The 18,592-nt window shown below is 42.5% G+C and overlaps 1 protein-coding gene across 1 annotated transcript in view; it reads left to right on the top strand.

Annotated features, from left to right (window-relative positions):
• The window catches only part of znf609a (zinc finger protein 609a), a 176,468-nt gene that overhangs the window by 82,024 nt on the left and 75,852 nt on the right, over positions 1 to 18,592 (top strand). The window lies entirely within an intron of this gene.

Raw genomic sequence — 18,592 nt, forward strand, 5'->3', positions numbered from 1 at the left:
CCTGCGCAGTAACCCAGGCCCTCGTTTTCGAACCTTCTAGAAGATGTTCTCAGGCACTCAAATGGGCAGTCTTGTTTTTACACAAGTTGCTTGTTGACATAGCGGGGGGAGGGAGGGAAGGGAGGGGGGGGGGGGGGGGGTGGAAGGCTTCAGCATGTCGGATGCCAAAGATGTGACATACCTGAGTGCTGCTGCTCTGATAAGGTTTCTGACAGAGACGCTGGAGAGTATTGACAAGCCATCTCTAGAAGAGGCTTTGCACCAGGAGATCAGTTCCACCCGTCGGCCGTATGTCACCGCCAGGCGCTGAGACTAAAGTGAAGCTCCAGGGGTAGTGTCCGATGTCTTGTCCTGGCAACAGATCCGCCTTTTCCAGCCTTGCACTTAGTCAGCTGGGGGGGGGGAACTTTCAGGCTAAAGTTACCCATTAGACATAATTACTGGCCACTCTTCTCCATGTCATCTTGATAGTATGCTTTTCAAAGTCTTCATCGGATGGAACTTGGTAAGATCGACAGGAAAAGGTATCAAAGTTTCATTCGCTATGAGCTGTGTGATAGCTGCTTCTGCTGTATAGAATAGGACATCCATCTGTATTCCATTGAGGGGGTTTTCTGCTTATCTTTGGAGCTTGGGGAGTGCTGAACTCTGTGGCGGGAGGTTTCATGTGTCATCTTGCTCCATTTTCAACCTCTATCATTCAATGGTAGGGGGCATTCAGTTCAACTCATTCTCACTGTGTCTGTCTTGGGTGGGGGAGGAGGAGAGGAAGCAGTTTACTCCCTCTGTGAGGATCATGCCGGCAGGCCAGGAAATCCTGCGACTAAAGGACAAGATATCTCTGTCGTTTGTCTAGGGTCAATAAGTCATCCTTTGTTTAGACACATTAAAGGCTTGGTCGCATTAAAATTACATTATTCTTTAGCAAAAATCATGGTATCATCCAGTGTGGCCCTTAAGATCTCATCAATAGGCCATTTCTGACATTACGTAGTCGTCAGCAGCTGACACTGGCTAGCAGCACCCATTCTACAGTCATGACCTTCACATGCCTTTCCTGTTTGGACAACACAGGGAATTTGCAGTGCCCTATACAGGCATTAAATCTCAGTGATGGTGATTGCATGTTTCCACTGTGTCAGAGATGGAATTACTTGAGGTGAATGAGAGACTCTCTTTTTGAAATCCCTCGTAATCCGCTTTTGCCGATTTATTTTAATGTCTCCTGGTTGTCTACAGTCTGTCTCATCTCTTTAGACAATATAGGCTGTCATAAAAACCTCATCACTTACGTAATTACACTTTTTCCTACTAAGCGCCCTGCCGTAAAATGGGGATCATTCTACCACAAAATGTCTGCATTTGCTTGCACAATGCGCTAAACAGGGCATTTAAAATGTACTGTGGCCTGTGGTAGTTGGCCTTTCCTTAAAGTTCAGGAGTTGAAGTTCATTTCTGGAAGTCAAGGGAGCTTCTGTTGCCAATAGGCTACCTCCTCATTAATTAGCCATGCAAGCGGTTTCTGTCATTTCCCAGCTAAATGCCAAGCTCACAAAGAATGAGCCGTCATTTTGAATCTGCACCAGACACCTTCCTCACTGCCAGTTACCGCAACCTGCGTGGAGATCAATGGACTCTACTGTAGCGAAGGTGCTGTATGCACAAGGGGTTTAAAGCTTTCTAGCATTCCTCGCTCAGCAGTGAATCCAGACATGATTTATTTAGACTCATTTCAAACAATTTTACTTTCTTATCCCGCTGCCAAGTTTGATTGATAGTCAGTCAGGGCTCAGGTTTCTCATCCAGTCTTTATTAGACTGTCTATATTTTCACTCCTTGAATTAACTCCTGGAGCAGTGGTTTTAATGAATAGGTATTTTTGGATCTCTTTCTCTCTCTCTCTTTTCCCACTTCTCTCCTTTCTCTCGAGTGTGGAGTATTCTGTAGGGAATGTGTCTGAGTGTAAGCAGCGCCTGTGAAATGTCAGGCTCCAGCGCTCTCACAGTCAAATCCAGGGCTTTATAGCGTGACAGGAGGTCTCCTGTGCACCTGGGAGCAGCCCTTCTCTTCTCGATAGTTTCATTTTTTTTTATTTCTCTTTCCCTCTCTCACTGCCCATGGTGACTTATGACTGGTGCTATTGTATTACAACTCAGGGTTAGTCAGGGCTGTGCAAACGGGGAGGAGGGGTGGCGCAGGGAGAGACAAAACTTGGACTCTCTCCCATTTCCGTGTCCGTTTCTCTGGATCCATCCTATCAAGTGACCGGGGGGACCGGTTTTGCAATCTTTCTCTGTTTTCTCTGCATTCTGGCGACCTTATCGGAATACGGGTTCTGGGTTTAAACTCTAGAAGTCAGCCATTGTGTACGTGCGTGTATTTTCTATGCGACCCAGACGGGGAAAGGTGGTGCTGTACCACAACCCTCGTTTCCTTCTCCACAGTAACGCCACATAGCAGAGCTCCAGTGGAGTGCATGCCTGCACGAGAGGCCTGCATCATGAAAAATGTCAACCCCGCCGCAATGATCTCTTTTGGGACCTGACAGAGATCATTGCGGCGGGGTGGTCATTTTTCATGATGCGTTTGGGAGTGGGCGGTCAGGCAGACAATTTTGAGATTTAAAATATGTTTGTTGTTCCTCAGAGTATTTGTGAACGTGTTATTTTTGCACACTTTGATATTGTGTCACATACAGTACCATTCAAAAGTTTGGACACCTACTCATTCAAGGGTTTTTATTTATTTTTACTTTTTTTGACATTGAAGAATAATAGTGAAGATATCAAAACTATGAAATAGCACATCATGTAGTAACTAGAGGTCGACCGATACCGATTATTGGATGACCAAAAAAAGCCGATACCGATTAATCGGACAATTTTTTTTATTTATTTTTATTTATTTGTAATAATGACAATTACAACAATACTAAATGAACACTTATTTTAACTTAATATAATACATCAATGAAATCAATTTAGCCTCAAATAAATAACGAAACATGTTCAATTTGGTTTTAATAATGCAAAAACAAAGTGTTGGAGAAGAAAGTAAAAGTACAATATGTGCCATGTAAGAAAGCTAACGTTTAAGTTCCTTGCTCAGAACATGAGAACATATGAAAGCTGGTGGTTCCTTTTAACATGAGTCTTCAATATTCCCAGGTAAGAAGTTTTAGGTTGTAGTTATTATAGGAATTATAGGACTATTTCTCTCTATATTATTTGTATTTCATATACCTTTGACTATTGGATGTTCTTATAGGCACTTTAGTATTGCCAGTGTAACAGTATAGCTTCCATCCCTCTCCTCGCCGCTACCTGGGCTCGAACCAGGAACACATCGACAACAGCCACCCTCGAAGCAGCGTTACCCATGCAGAGCAAGGAGAACAACTACTCCAAGTCTCAGAGCGAGTGACGTTTGAAACGCTATTAGCACGCACCCCGCTAACTAGCTAGCCATTTCACATCGGTTACACCAGCCTAATCTCGGGAGTTGATAGGCTTGAAGTCATAAACAGCGCAATGCTTGAAGCATTGCGAAGAGCTGCTGGCAAAACGCACAAAAGTGCTGTTTGAATGAATGCTTACGAGCCTGCTAGTGCCTACCACCGCTCAGTCAGACTACTCTATCAAATCATAGACTTAATTATAACATAATAACACACAGAAATACGAGCCTTAGGTCATTAATATGGTCGAATCCGGAAACTATCATCTCAAAAACAAAACGTTTATTCTTTCAGTGAAATACGGAACCGTTCCGTATTTTATCTAACGGGTGGCATCCATAAGTCTAAATATTCCTGTTACATTGCACAACCTTCAATGTTATGTCATAATTACGTAAAATTCTGGCAAATTAGTTCGCAACGAGCCAGGCGGCCCAAACTGTTGCATATACCCTGACTCTGCATGCAATGAACGCAAGAGAAGTGACACAATTTCACCTGGTTAATATTGCCTGCTAACCTGGATTTCTTTTAGCTAAATATACAGGTTTAAAAAAGATATACTTCTGTGTATTGATTTTAAGAAAGGCATTGATGTTTATGGTTAGGTACACGTTGGAGCAACGACAGTCCTTTTTCGCGAATGCGCACGGCATCGATTATATGCAATGCAGGACACGCTAGATAAACTAGTAATATCATCAACCATGTGTAGTTATAACTAGTGACTATGATTGATTGATGGATTGATTGTTTTTTATAAGATAAGTTTAATGCTAGCTAGCAACTTACCTTAGCTTCTTACTTCATTCGCTAACAGGCGGGCTCCTTGTGAGGCAGGTGGTTAGAGCGTTGGACTAGTTAACCGCAAGGTTGCAAGATTGAATCCCTGAGCTGACAAGGTAAAAATCTGTCGTTCTGCCCCTGAACAAGGCAGTTAACCCACCGTTCCTAGGCCGTCATTGAAAATAAGAATGTGTTCTTAACTGACTTGCCTAGTTAAATAAAGGTGTAAAAAAATTACCGATTTCCGATTAATCGGTCGACCTCTAGTAGTAACCAAAACAGTGTTAAACAAATCACAATATATTTTAGGTTCTTCAAAGTAGCCACCCTTTGCCTTGATGACAGCTTTGCACACTCTTGGCATTCTCTCAACCAGCTTCACCTGGAATATTTTTCCAACAGTCTTGAAGGAGTTCCCACATATGCTGAGCACTTGTTGGCTGCCTTTCCTTCACTCTGCCGTCAAACTCATTCCAAACCATCTCAATTGGGTTGAGGTCGGGGGATTGTGGAGGCCAGGGATTGTGGAGGCCAGGTCATCTGATGCAGCACTCCATCACACCCCTTCTTTGTCAAATAACCCTTACACAGCCTGGAGGTGTGTTGGGTCATTGTCCTGTTGGAAAGCAAATGGTAGTCCAACTAAGAGCAAACCACATGGGAAGGCGTATCGCTAGAGTATGCTGTGGTAGCCATGCTGGCTAATTGTGCCTTGAATTCTAAATAAGTCACAGACCGTGTCACTAGCAAAGCACCATCACACCACCTACTTCATGCGTCACGGTGGGAACCACACATGCTGAGATCATCCGTTCATCTACTCTGCGTCTCACAAAGACATGGCGGTTGAAACCAAAAATCTCAAATATGGTCTGATCAGACCAAAGGACAGATTTCCACTGATCTAATGTCCACTGCTTGTGTTTCTTGGCCCAAGCAAGTCTGTTCTTCTTATTGTTGTCCTTTAGTAGTGGTTTCTTTGCAGCAATCCAATCATGAAGGCCTGATTCACACAGTTTCCTCTGAACAGTTGATGTTGAGATGTGTCTGTTACTTGAACTCTGTGAAGCATTTATTTTGGCTGTAATTTCTGAGGCTGGTATGTCTAATGAACTTATCCTCTGCAGCAGAGGTAACTCTGGGTCTCCCTTTCCTGGGGCGGTCCTCATGAGAGCCAGTTTCATCATAGCGCTTGATGGTTTTTGCAACTTCGCTTGAAGAAACATTAAAAGTTCTTGACATTTTCCGCATTGACTGACCTTCATGTCTTAAAGTAATGATGGACTGTTGTTTCTCTTTGCTTATTTGAGCTGTTCTTGCCATAATATGGACTTGGTCTTTTACCAAATAGGGCTATCTTTTGTATACCACCCCTAACTTGTCACAACTGATTGGCTCTAACACATTAAGAAGAGAAATGCCACGAATGTACTTTTAACAAGGCACACATGTTAATTGAAATGCATTCCCGGTGCTTACCTCATGAAGCTGGTTGAGAGAATGCCAAGAGTTTGCAAAGCTGTCATCAAGGCAAAGGGTGGCTACGTTGAAGAATTTAAAATATATTTTGATTTGTTTAACACTTGGTTGCTACATGATTCCATATGTGTTATTTCATAGTTGGGATGTCTTCACTATTATTCTACAATGTAGAAAATAGTAAAAATAAAGAAAAATGAGTAGGTGTGTAAACTTTTGACTTGTACTGTATGCCTAAAATAACATTGTGGGACTGGTGTTCAAGACCAGTTCTTGCAGTAGCGCGTGAGAGTCTGACAGAAAGCCAGCAAGTGTGAGTGGGTGCATTATGAGAAGCTGCAGGAGCGGGAAGAATAAATCAGTCCCTCACAGACCTCTGGCCTGCACCATCAGACAGAGCCACAGCCATAGCTTTGAGAACAGAGCCTAACAATAACTAGCTTACACCACTGAAATTGTATTTTTGCTCACAGAGGAGCAGGGAGACAGACAAAAATAGTATAAACCTAGGCACACACCCACCAGCACTAGCACACTTGAACTCAGCGTAGCAGGGACACTATCTCTCTCATACACGCACACGCCCTCAGAAGAAATGAACCTTTTGATCTGAAATCTCCCTTGTGATCTAGTAGGGTTAGCCCTCACATTAGAACAGCCTCTGACTCGTGTTTCTCTTCCAGTCCAGACTCCCTCTCCTCCGCTCCTCTGTCAGGGTGTGTAATCCAAAGACCGGGGTTGTGTGTAGAGATCAGACCCACCATTCGTTTTCCAGCCATCTGTTCCGAGATGCCTGAGTAACATTCTGATTACTGCAGAAAACTAGGCAGCAAACTGGGCAGACAAAGCTCGCCTCTTATGTTCCAATCTCGTTGAGCTCTCAAATGGCCACCCCACGCGTCTAATGGAAGGGCAGTGCCTTCCCCCTGCCTGGCTGCAGTGGAACAGCGATTCCTCTTCATCCAAAAGGCTAGCTCCGGCTCTCACACAAGGCTGTAAAAAAGCCTTGCATTCATAGCATGTACAGCCCTTGAAATGGAGTAGGCAAGACAGAAACCTTGAATGCCAAGGCCGTCTAAGTCAAACGGGAGAAGTAGGCCAACATTTCTGTCGTCAGACTCCATGGGAGACATTTCCATTTGTCATTTTAAGACGAAAATCAGCCTTTCCTACCCACAGATCACAAGCTATAATGCCACCACCATCGCAGTCCCTTTTCAGAGAATGTAAAACGGCCTCATTGTGATCGGTGCAGGCTGTCTCCCTTTTTTTTTGTGTAACACAGTTCAGCCCCGAATCGGAATCATTGAAGTGGATGCCTTTCTTGAAGTTGAGTGTTTGTGACTTCCTTTGAAACGGGGTGGCGGATAATTGAAAACACACAAAGAAAAAGCAGGGCCTGTGCCAAGTTTTCCTTTTCTGGCGAGCTGCTCTCGTCGAATGGAACCGTTTCAATCAACTTTCCAACCATGCCGCGGTCCACTCCAGATCGAACCAGCACAGTCAGCTGCTCTGCATTAGACATGGATCACATCCATAGCTGCGATTCTTTCAGCGTTTCGTCATTTCTACACACCAGTCATTTTGGTCAAAATAACGTTAGCATTTTAAGTCTGCCAGATCAAAACAAATACTTGCCTCAGTTGGCCTTTGCAGCTTCAAATGGATTCTAGATTGATGAAATCAAACGGCCTTTCTGAAAAAAGAAACGTGGAAAACACCAAAGCTAGCTCTCTGCCCCAAGGAGAGGTAGTTGCTTGTTTTAGACCAGCGTTTCGTTTTGTCCATTTGAAAATGAGTTTGGCTGTGCAGTACCTACAGATGCTGCCAAGACAGACTTAGTGTTGTCACGATACCTGCATTTTTACTTCAATAACGATACCAGGTTTAGTATCACAATACTCGATACAATCACGATACTCAATACCAAAATGATACCAGAACTAAAAAAGGCGTATTAGCCAAAGTCACAGAATGACACTTGATCCAGACAGATACAGTGCCTTCAGAAAGTATTCATACCCCTTGACTTATTTCACATTTTGTTGTATTACAGCCTGAATTCAAAATTGATCAAATTCATTTTTTTTCTCACCTATCTACACACAACACCCCGTAATGACAAAGTGAAAACATGTTTTTAGACATTTTGCTAATTTATTGAAAATTAAATATAGAAATATCTCATTTTCATAAATATCCACACCCCTGAGTCAGTATTTTGTAGAAGCACAGTTGGGATGATTATAGCTGTGATTCTTTCTGGGAAAGTCTCTAAGAACATTCCACACCTGGATTGTGCAACATTTGCCCGTTTTATTATTTTCAAAATACTTCAAGCTCTGTCAAAATGGTTGTTGATCATTGCTAGACAACCATTTTCAGGTCTTACCATAGATTGTCAAGTAAATTTAAGTAAAACTCGGCCACTCAGGAACATTCACTGTCTTCTTGGTAAGCAAGTACAGTGTAGATTTGGCCTTGTGTTTTCGGTTATTGTCCTGCTGAAAGCAGGGTTTCCGTTAGGAAAATGTGGCCCGTACATTTGACCGGCAACATTTCAATTTACCGGACATTTGAGAAATCTGCCGGACCCATATGCATTGGGTTCGTAACCTGATTAGGGCGGGCACCCATGGTGCTCAGAATGACAGAAATCTCATTTTGATTATGATAATTAATATTAAAAGAACATGGAAGTTGAGGATGCAACAATGTGCGGTCCTGCTTACTGAATTCTCATGTGCACTTTGAAAAAGATGGTAGAATTAGGCTTGGGCGGAATCCAGATACGTTGATACCGACCTTGTGCCATACTGGGATATTCGGTAATACCGGCACTGAACACAGGGGCGCTGTTTTCAATCCACACTGGTACTGTGTAATCCAGAGGTAAACAATGCTAATAAGTACATGTAAAATCCCATACAGAATGCTAACTATGTTAACTAGCGCATTGTGAACATTTTAGACAGTGTCTGACCTAAACTATAAAAGTAACAAAAAAAATCTACATAGTGAATGCTTGATAATGGAATAAGCAAACCATTTAGATAGATAAAGAACTAGCTACTAAATTAGCAAACTAAATGCACAACTGCAATGCATTTAGCACATTTTAGACAGTTAACTTAATAGTTATAAGATAACTAGCTGGCAAACATTTAGTTGTGAATTCCATAGTGTAATTACATCATCTGGCGCATGCTGCACAACAGTGAGTGACGCACAAGGCTCCGGTCTCTCGCCGTTGTCCCCTGGCTTTTTCTAAATACCCCGGTATACTGTATATACGGTATACCGCCCAAGCCTAGTTAGAATAACGAACAGCAAAATCACTGCCCTATATCAATATGGAAGACTGCCATAATTAGAATTAAATGAATAAATACATAAATGCACACATACAGTGCATTCGGAAAGTATTCAGGTCCCTTGACTTTTTCCAAATTTTGTTACATTACAGCCTCATTCTAAAATAGATAAAATACATTTTTTTCCTCAATCTACACACAATACCCCATAATGACAAACCGAACATTGTATATATTTTTTTTTATTTAGCACATTTATATTTAAAAAAATACATACCTTATTTACATAAATATTCAGACCCTTTGCTATGAGACTCAAAATTGAGCTCTGGTGCATCCTGTTTTCATTGATCATCCTTGACATGTTTCTAGAACTTGATTGGAGTCCACCTGTGGTAAATTCAATTCATTGGACATGATTTGATTGGTCCCCAAGAACACAGGGGCCTCCAGCATTCTTAAATGGAAGAAGTGTGGAACCACCAAGACTCTTCCTAGAGCTGGTCGCCCCGCCAAACTGAGCAGTCGGGGAAGAAGGGCCTTGGTCAGGAAGGTGACCAAGAACTCGATGGTCACTCTGACAGAGCTCCAGACTTCCTCTGTGGTCTGATAAAACCAAGATTGAACTATTTGGCCTGAATGCCAAGCGTCATGTTTGGAAACAGTGAAGCATGGTGGTGGAAGCATCATGCTGTGGGGATGTTTGTCAGGGACTGGGAGACTAGTCAGGATCGAGGGAAAGCTGAGCGGAGCAAAGTACAGAGAGATCCTTGATGAAAGCCTGCTCCAGAAAGCTCAGGACCTCAGACCAGGGTGAAGGTTCACCTTCCAATGGGACAACGACCCTAAGCACACAGCCAAGACAACGCAGGAGTGACTTCGGGACAAGTCTCTGAATGTCCTTGAGTGACCCAGCCAGAGTCCGGACTTGAACCCTATCGAACATCAAAAATAGCTGTGCAGCGTCGCTACCCCATCCAACCTGACAGAGCTTGAGAGGATCTGCAGAGAAGAATGGGAGAAACTCCCCAAATACAGGTGTTCCAAGCGTGTAGCGTCATACCCAAGAAGACTGTAATAGCTGACAAAGGTGCTTCAAGAAAGTACTGAGAAAAGGGTCTGAATACTTATGTAAATGTATTTGTATACATTTGCTAAAATTCTAAAAACCTGTTTTTGCTTTGTCATTATGGGCTAGTGTGTGTAGATTGAGGGGGGAAACTATTTAATCAATTTTAGAATAAGGCTTTAACTAAACAAAATGTGAAAAAGGTGAAGGGGTCTGAATACTTTCCGAATGCAGTGTAAATGGATAAATAAATGCACAAATGGAAAAAATAAATGATTGCACGCACACAAGTAGATGATTATTAAATAATTAATCCCACTTTTCGTTCCATGCATTGATATTTATTTTATTTATTTCTGTATTTCATCCTCCAATATAATAATGAGGAGGTGTCAAACGTATGTGGGTGCTATCTAACACACCATTGGTTGATCAATGTCATGGCACTTTGAACGATTGCATTTGCCTGGGCTGCGTTCAGTATGACAGAACGTGTTTAAAGGACATTATTTCACATTGACACCCCCCAAACAATCTTTTTTGGGGCAAATTGTTTATCAAATTTATTATATGCTGGTCTCCCGAGTGGCGCAGTGGTCTAAGACACTGCATCTCAGTGCAAGAGGCATCACTGCAGTACCTGGTTCGGATCCAGGCTGCATCAATCCAGGCCGTCCCATAGGGCGGCGCACAGTTGACCCAGCGTCGGCCGTCATTGTAAATAAGAATTTGTTTTAAACTGACTTGCCTAGTTAAATAAAGATTACATTTAAAAATAAATAAATGTGCCTCACGTGCACCATAAAAAGAACAAATGGAACATTGTCCTTGCTTGACGTAGATACAGGTGAACAGTTTTGGCTGTGTTACGAGTGGGTTGCTTTTGACAAATAGGCATCGGTCTACAGCCATATAGTTTTGAACCGAGAAGAAGACCAAGGGACAAGGAGTCGCAAGAAGGAGTCGACTGGGATGAGCGAGAGGAATGTCCATTTGTCCAGAAAAGCATGGTAAGCTAACGTTACCGAGTATCAAGCTAGCTAGCTTGGCTATGAAGTCGAGTTGGCTAGCTAGCTGCGTTTTACAGCCAGACTCGGTTTTACACGTAGCTAGCTAGATAATGAACTAATTGCAATTATCAGAAACCATTATTATCTAGGTAGCTAAATATCTGTCAGATGTAAAGCAAGCAGAATCGTGACATGTCAGAAGCAATGCATGTTGACTTGCTCACATTAACTAGATCACTCATTAAGCAATAGAGTGGATACTTAATTAATAAGCTAGCAGCTCGCTAACTACAGCCAAGTAAAGAGGAGCATGTTGTCATGATGGAGTAAATCACCTTTGAGAAGCTTGCCGCAGTACGGTTTAGCCACAATAGTGGAATTTACTGGTCGCCTTAGCAATTGTTAGTGAGATGGTGCAATAAAATATAAATAATATCTTAGGTAGCTATATATTCACATGTATGCCATGTAATTTGTCATAGCCATTATCACAAAATGGCATGCATATTTTAATCAGATCTATTGTCATTTACAGACATGAATGTGAAATAAGCATACTGATATAGGAATCCTAAATACAGGTACCATTTTCTTGTTAATCACTGCCGGTTTGTCATCCGATTTCTTGGAGCCTGGCGGAGATGGATGCAACCATACTACAAGGCAGGACATGTCTCTGCATCCAGGTTGAGGCTTGCTACCAGCAGGAATATGGAGCACTCTGTCAGTAAGTCATGATATTATTGTTTTCCTTTACATGATACTAGGCAGGAAGCCATGGGCCAGTTGGAGGTCAGGGGGGAGGACGCTCTCTCTTTCTAGCGCTCACTACCTCTATCCATCTCTCTCCAACTGCTTCAGAGACAGAGTGGGCCAAGGACCTCCAGAGCCTTCTGACCAACTACCTGCAATCTCTCCAGAGCAGTAAGCTACACTCATAATAGAATACTTGATGCACCATGTAAACCTCCTTCACTATGGCAGTCTTACCTGTGTGATGACAAAGCATATGTGACCCATTTCAAGAAGTTATGTCTCACGTCACTTTTTCACAGGAGAGGCATTTTTGCCAGAAATGTCTTCTGGAACATGTGAACTTTCATGTGCCTTAATAACAAACTTGTATGCCATCTGTAAATACGAATACAATTCTTAAATTATGAGCCTAGTTGGTTAAGCCACAGAAAAATACAGGAGCCTTCCCACTAGCCATGATTGGCAGAGATAATGGGCTGGACATGCCGACAAATGAGTTTGGATTGGTCCGCCATGTAGCACGCTTCTGTCTATAACATAAGCTGCTTAGTATGTGTGGATTAATCCTTTCTACCAAGTCTTTTTTTTTTAAAGATATCATGAAGCACTGAAAACGCGTTGCTGAACTACTTTCTGGAGAACGATCGTGCCACGCTGACTCTGATTCTGAAAATGAATCAGACAATGAGGAAATCCCCGATTTTAGGTAAAAACATGCTCATTGAACCAGACATTGTAGAGTCTTCTGATGACAGTGGTGGGGAAAGAAACGGTATCTATGTCATCGAAGAAGTTGAGAGTTTTGAAATCAGTAGAGTGCACAGTGGAAGCAGAGAGATGGTTGCCAAATGCGAAGAGTCCTAAATAGAACACAGAAGGCTGTTGTAATCCGGAGACAGGTGCTTTCTGCATATTCAAACTAAAGGCAAACATTGTATACATGACAGGGAGAAGCGTTCATCCATGTTATACAGGGAAGAGTCTAGCTACATTTTCAGATATTATACATTTCTAATTTTGTCTGAAAGTTGTTTTCATTGCAAGTTAAAGCGTACTGTTAGCTGGCTGGCTAGCTAGCTAACGTTTCATATGATCTGTGTAGTAATAATATTTGTATATCAGAAATCCATTTGCATTGCTAGTAATAGCCTAATGTTAGCTAACTAGAACTAACTTGAACCCAGCTAACTTGAACCCAGATTCATGCATGGTAGTATTGCCGCATTCAAAACAACTGGGAACTCTGAAAAATACGAGGTCAAATCATGACATCAGTGATCTTCAGGTTGGAAAGTCGTAGCTTTAGAAAGATGCCCGAGTTGATGAGTTGGAATTCCGAGTTGGATGACCGATTTTTTTTTTTTTTCACTTATTTTTTTTCCCATTCCGAGCTCATTTTTTTTTATGCATTCCCAGTTGTTTTGAACGCACTGAAGTCTGAGATTTCCGAGTTCCCTGTTGTTTTAAACGCGGCATTAGAGTTGGGATTTTGGTTAATTGTTTAGCTAGCTAGCTACACGTCTAAACAAAATAATCCACTATGCAAGTAACCATTTATTTCACTGTACCGTTTACACCTTCTGTATCCTGTGCATGTGAAAAATAAACGTAGATTTTATTTAATATAGTGTGTGTGTTTATCAGAGATGGTAATGTGAAGAACAACATGACCTGCACCAAAATCAAATTAGGAGATAGGCCAAGGACTAGATAAAGTGTATTTGTACTACTACTTTTTGCGACTACTTTCACTTTTAGCCTTAACCTTTGGTTGTTTGCTACACTGTGAATCCTTAGAGATGGGTGGGGGCTAATGCTTAAGAGGGTGTGAACGATGCTGAATGGGTGTAGACAAAGAAGAGCTCTCCAGTACGTGTACCAACACATTCACAGGCCATTTTCTCAAAAGTTTCGTTAGAAGTTTATCAACTTTCAAAGCAGAATTACTTTCCCATTGTTCCTCAACTGCAGTGTATGATATACAATTTTCTAGCTCTGAGTCTTTACTTTTATCCAATGTAAACAACACCATTTCAAATTTTGCCTCATAGGACCGAATCCAGGTGGCGGGTCACATATTATCCAGAGCCACTGGTTGAATTGGGTTCACTGTACTCATGCCAAAACTCATGCTATCTTCTCCCTGTAAAAGTCTCGCAGTCTCCCAGACAAAACTAACACGTCCATCCCCCTATCCCCAGGTGAGTTTGCTGGGCTGTGGAACTCTAGAGCAGCACATGAAGAATCCTGCCACCTTGTTGTCAGCTATCCGCAGACAGTTCACTGAGGAAGGATGCAACTATTAAGGCTTTTAAAGGCCACATTTAGGTGGTGACCAAATGCAATATAGTTGTATAAACTCAATTGAATTGTATTGTTAGATTAGAAAACAATTTTTATATGCATGTTTGTCACATTAGCTTTGACTAACTTCTGTGGTAGCTTAAACACAAAGACAGCCCTTGATGATTCAAAAGGTCTAAAGTAAATACAATTCTCATGTCCAGGGTGAATACATTGTTTATGTATATCAGACATCACACAGGTTTGGCAACTAAAATATGTATCCCAGACAAGATTGAAGACTGCGACAAGTGAATAAAAGTCTGTGCTTGTGTCCGTAGCTGTTGGTGTGAATTTGAGTGGTTACATACATGTTGACAGAAAGGCTGTGAGACCGAGAGGGAGACTGTTGCTGTATTCCCAGGTAAGGCCCTTGCTTCTGCTACCAATGAAGGCTACAGTCTTCAGTCCGGCAGCTTGAAGATGTGTCACCATCCAGGCCCGTGTCACAGCATGCAGTGGCCTGATAGGGAGATGACAATAAATGCATGATGTACCTTTCATCACCAAAGTCGTGTTAGCATTTACTGCAAATGTCGCTGAACAATTCAACCCTTTTGTTAGTGTCATTGATTTATGGAAATTCACATACAATATTGAGTTAATAAGCATTGACTAATACCTCTAGGGCAGGGATAGGCAACCCTGGTCCTGGAGTGCCACAGGCACTTCATGTTTTTGATTTAACCGACCTGGAAAACTGGTTGTTTTGAATTTAGGCAATCACTCAACTGATCAATTAGTTCAGGCGGTCAGGGCTGTATTCAGTACATACAAATGTAAAAGAATGTTCAATTGAACGGAAACGGTGCTGTACTGAACGACTAGTTGAAACATGGGGAGGGGTTGGGTTGTGGGTTCAAAATGCACCGCTGCCCTTTTAAATACTAAACTCATTGCTTCAAGCCACACCCCGGCACACCCACCGATTGGAGCAAAAGTATCTGTCTGTTCAAGAATGTTTTGAGAACGTGGCTGAACTGAACGAACGCCTGTTGTGCCTAGTTGAAACTAAATCCTGCAGTACCTGAGGCACTCCAGGAACAGGGTTGCCTCTACCCCTGCTCTAGGGGTAAAATGACTGTGCAAGGTATTGGGCAACAGCTTTCTTCCAGGGCCTATATTCACAAAGCGTCTCCCACTAGGGATAGTGGTCTAGGATAACCTCCCCCATGTCAATGTGAAGGCAAAACGTATCCTAAAATCAGTACTACTCTTGAGATTCTTTGTGAGTATGGTCCCTGGCCTGTCAGCAATGCAACAACAACAAAAACATGAACAAGAATTAGCTCAGTCAGTAATTTGTAATTTTAAATGTGCACAGCCCCCTAATCAGTCAAATTATATGAAAACAACAGTAAAATTAGGAGGGGCATTTTTCTTGCCAACTTTGTCATTTAAAGCGTAAACAAACAGGCAGGGGAACAAAGTAGTTTGGCAAAAACTGTTCAAATAGTCAGTAACTAGCTACCAATATAGCTAGCAATTATATAGCTAGTTATTTTCTAGAAACCTAGCTGTAGTCCACTTAGCTTGCTAGCTAAGGTGAACTGTTGGTGGGGGTTAGCAAGCTAGCTACGGTGAACTCAGTTGGTGGGGGTAAGCTAACGTTAGCTAGTTTTCCCCCAGCAGTTTCAAGATAGCTGCTTAATGGAACTTTATCAATAAGATGAATAGCTAGCAGATATATTTGTTAACCTATAAGTCCCTTGTAGCAGCTAGCTGACCCAAGTTTTCGATGCATACCTCCACACGGAAAGCAGGTAATCTGTTTTCAGTATCGGCCAGCACTGTATGTAAAGCTAAACACACATATTTTTGCGGTTCACCTACAAAATAAAGGCCCCGCATTGAAATGGGCACATTGCGAAATCATGCCAAATTTGCGCTAGATACTGCTAAACAAGTTATATAAATTCAACAAAAGACTAAGTTAATTTGACCAAAAAATGGCAAATCATTTGAAGTCGAACTGTGGATTTATTAGACTGCATAATTGCATTGGGGGCACACTTATATTTCACTGAACAGCCTTACCTATGGATTGTGGATCAATGAAATGGGGTATCAGCCTCAGTGACACCCACAGAACGCAATTATGAAGAGTGTACCCAAATATTACCATTGTAGCTTATATTGCAGGACTTTGACTGTGGGAAATCACCTCCCCAGGCAGTCTTGTGTGTATTGGACATTCATACTGCAATGTACAGCCTTACCTATTGTTAAAAAATGGCTAGCTGGAGCTGTCTGAGCGGTCGGCTGGGAATGCCCTCACCCGCTAGTAATTAATGTGATGTAATTGGTTCTGACTCGCTACAGGTTGTCCGGCAAGAACAGTACAGAGGCTTCTTAGTCCAGGACTTTTATTATCACCATCACCCACTAGTATTCACACTCACACAGACATCTCCAGTTTGCATAGGATGGACTTGTGGTTCTGAAAGGTAAGAACAAATCTACAATGTCGTAGGCTATGCAATAGGAATATCTACACAGGAAAGAATGGCATAGCATCTATACAGGGATATTCACATTACAGCATACAGATTTACAGCACTATATGTATAAACAAATCATGGAGAGAGAGAGAGAACTAATTAAGACAGGCAAGATTTATGGCGCTCTCTCAGAACTGGTGGATATCTGATCTGTGTCTGGTGCCACAGAGTCATAAATCTTACTGCGGGGGCAGGCGGGAGCGCTGAGGACCGCCTATGAAACATCTAGAATTTCTTGCCAGGTCTTAACAGTAGCGTGTACTATGATAATCACATCAAATTGTATTTGTCACATGCGCCGAATACAACAGGTATAGTAGACCTTGCAGTGAAATGCTTACTTACAAGCCCTTAACCAACAATGCAGTTTTAAGTAATTATCTAAAAAAGTAAGAGATAAAAGTAACAAATAATTAAAGAGCAGCAGTAAACTATACAGGGGGTACCTGTACAGAGTCCATGTGCGGGGGCACCGGTTAGTCGGGGTAATATGTATATGTAGGTAGAGTTATTAAAGTGACTATGCATAGATAATAACAGAGAGTAGCAGCAGCGTAGAAGGGGTGGGTAATGCAAATAATCTAGGTAGCCATTTGATTAGATGTTCAGGAGTCTTATGGCTTGGGGGTAGAAGCTGTTTAGAAGCCTGTTTGACCTAGACTTGGTGCTCCGGTACCGCTTGCTGTGCGGTAGCAGAGAGAACAGTCTGACTAGGGTGCCTGGAGTCTTTGACAATTGTTAGGGCCTTCCTCTGACACCGCCTGGTATAGAGGTCCTGGGTGGCAGGAAGCTTAGGCCCGGTGATGTACCGGGCCGTACGCACTACCCTCTGTAGTGCCTTGCGGTCGGAGGCCGAGCAGTTGCCATACCAGGCAGTGATGCAACCCGTCAGGATGCGCTCGATGGTGCAGCTGTAAATCTTTTGAGGATGTGAGGACCCATGCCAAATCTTTTCAGTGTCCTGAGGGGGAATAGGTTTTGTCATGCCCTCTTTACGAATGTCTTGGTGTGCTTGGATCATGTTAGTTTGTTGGTGATATGGACGCCAAGGAACTTGAAGCTTTCAACCTGCTCCACTGCAGCCTCGTCGATGAGAATAGGGGCGTGCTCGGTCCTCTTTTTTTTTCCTGTAGTCCACAATCATCTCTTTTGTTTTGATCACGTTGAGGGAGAGGTTGTTGTCCTTGCACCACACGATCAGATGTCTGACCTCCCTATAGGCTGTCTCATTGTTGACGGTGATCAGGCCTACCACTGTTGTGTCATCAGCAAACTTAATGATCGTGTTGGTATTACAGATTCAGACAGGAAGAGGTTGAAAATGTCAGTGAAGACACTTGCCAGTTGTTCAGCGCATGCTCAGAGTACATGTCCTGGTAATCCGTCTGGCCCTGCAGCCTTGTGAATGCTGACCTGTTTAAAGGTCTCACTCACATCGGCTGCGAAGTGCGTGATCACACAGTCGTCCGGAACAGCTGATGCTCTCATGCATGTTTCAGTGTTACTTGCCTTGAAGCGAGCAAAGAAATGATTTAGCTCGTCTGGTAGGCTCGTGTCACTGGGCAGCTCTCGGTTGTGCTTCCTTTTGTAGTCTGTAGTAGTTTGCAAGCCCTGCCACATCCGACAAGTGTCGGAGCCGGTGTAGTACGATTCGATCTTAGTCCTGTATTGATGCGTTGCCTGTTTGATGTTTTGTCTGAGGGCATAGCGGGATTTCTCATAAGATTCCAGGTTAGAGTCCTGCTCCTTAATAGTGGCAACTCTTGCCTTTAGCTCAGTGCGAAAAAATACAGATGACAACTCTCTAGGTACTCTGTGGTGGTCTACAGCTTTTCATGAGATACTCTACCTCAGTTGAGCGCAACCTAGAGACTTCC

Source organism: Salvelinus sp. IW2-2015, linkage group LG4q.1:29 (genome assembly GCF_002910315.2).
Source record: "Salvelinus sp. IW2-2015 linkage group LG4q.1:29, ASM291031v2, whole genome shotgun sequence".
Taxonomy (NCBI): domain Eukaryota; kingdom Metazoa; phylum Chordata; class Actinopteri; order Salmoniformes; family Salmonidae; genus Salvelinus; species Salvelinus sp. IW2-2015.